The 2,017-nt window shown below is 40.4% G+C and overlaps 1 pseudogene; it reads right to left on the reverse strand.

The window, feature by feature from the left end:
- Positions 1-870: 870 nt before the first annotated feature.
- On the reverse strand, positions 871-989 carry LOC119466976 (annotated as a pseudogene).
- Between the last annotated feature and the right edge of the window lie 1,028 nt (positions 990-2,017).

Consider the following 2,017-nt stretch of genomic DNA (forward strand, 5'->3'; position numbering starts at 1 on the left):
TGATTAGTTCTTGGAACAAAAGTAAAAAAAAAAACAAACAAGAAAATTTTAAAGTGACATAAGCAGTTAGCACAACAAATGTGACGCATGCATGTGGAGTTCCCAACGTACTAACCGTCTTAGCTAAAATTCTAGGTCTTTCTGTGTAGCTGAAATGCTAGACCTGTCTGTGTCTTAGGTTTGTTTGTGTAATGTTAACGTATTGGCAACTACTGAAAAGCTGACTAGTAATTGTTAAATAGTGACTGGATCGGTTCATCTACACTGATCACATTATCTAAATGTTAAAAATTCCTATAGCTAAAGGAAAAATCCAAGTAGAGCTTCCACTATTATCCCATGGAAGGTGGGATGAACCTGTCACCCCAAATTTGGTCTAAATGTGAGACTGATGACATCATACACACACCACGAAGGTATGAAAAGCTGTGCTACTTCTAAGGAGGATTTCTGGTGCAGGCAGCACAGCCTCCGAAGCTGGCCTGAGAGAAGGGACAGGCCGGGGGTTTTGGTTTTTAGTGTGCTTTGAGGGTAGGCGAGGTGAAGGTTCCCAGGTTGAGTGGGGGCTTACATAGTTGGAACTTTCCACGGGAACTAAAGGAAGAAGCCCACCTGGCTTTTTATGGTCTGCTCAGATATGGAGCAAGAGAGAAAATGGAAGAGATGAGACTTAAAAGCTGTCAGCGGTCAAACACCAAAAATGGAGTCAAAGTCTAAAATGACGTTTCTAAAACCAGTCCCTTGATTATGTCTCTCATCTCTACCTGCACAGTCATCTTTAATTCTCTGTCATCTTAAGCTGCTTTATTTGCTGATTTTCATGGTGCAAGTCACAGCTAACCAATACACAAGTGAGCCTTTTATTTTTTAAGCCTACAGCACCCAGTATTCTCAGACAGTCTCCCATCCAAGTACTAACCAGGACCCACCCTGCTTAGCTTCCAAGATCAGACGAGATCAGGTGCATTTAGGGTTATATGGCCATAGACCTTTTTTTTTTTTAGATGGAGTCTCACTCTTGTTGCCCAGGCTGGAGTGCAGTGGTGTGATTTCAGCTCACCGCAACCTCTGCTTCCCAGGTTCAAGTGATTCTCCAGCCTCAGCCTCCTGAGTAGTTGGGATTACATGCGTGAGCCACCACGCCTGGCTAATTTTGTATTTTTAGTAGAGACGGGGTTTCTCCATGTGGGTCAGGCTTGTCTCGAACTCCTGATCTCAGGTGATTCTCCTCTCTTGGCCTCCCAAATACTGGGATTGCAGGCGTAAGCCACGGCGCCTGGCCCAGCCCAGTCCAGCCCAAGCCTTTGTTAATAATTTGCCTCTTTCAGCTGAAACTGTAGACTCCCAAGAGCTAAGAGGTTAAGTCTGTTAGTTTACTGTTGTATCCTTGGCACCCAAATAGTGCAAGAAAAAAAAATAGGCACATGATAATTTTTTTAAATGTCTATCAGGTTTACTAGACTATAAGCCCCATGAAGGCAAGACTGTGCCAGTTTCAGTCATGGTTGATTCCAATGACTCAGAGAGATGATTCACACTTCAGTAAATATTGGTGGAAATAATTCATTCTTTCAGTTACTTTAATATAGCACTTTAGCATGGTTCTCCAGTATCTTTTACTTTCAGTGGAGACTAAAGCTATCTTTAATGAAATCTTGTCTCATTTAAGTTCCAAAATACATCAAGAACATGTGAACTGAATCTTGTTAATTTTTAATTAAATCCTGTTGATTTGTTTAAAAGTTTGGGCAGAGCAGCAACTTTATCAAAAAAGTGAACATTGGAAACTCACTTCTAATGATGAAGTGATGCTAAAATTATAAACAGCGTAGGGGTATGTAAACAAGACTATTTTTTTGTTCACAGAAAGCAACATGAAATGTCTTCATTCCTGAAAACCTAGGTGAATTTTCAATTTACAATCAATTATATAAACCACAGGACAGCACAGTTAAAGTCAGGGAAAATCTAATAAATAACCTAACATTCTTTTGTGTCATAATGTTAGTACTTGTGT

This window comes from Cebus imitator, unplaced genomic scaffold (assembly GCF_001604975.1).
Source record: "Cebus imitator isolate Cc_AM_T3 unplaced genomic scaffold, Cebus_imitator-1.0 Scaffold247, whole genome shotgun sequence".
NCBI classification, from domain to species: Eukaryota; Metazoa; Chordata; class Mammalia; order Primates; family Cebidae; genus Cebus; species Cebus imitator.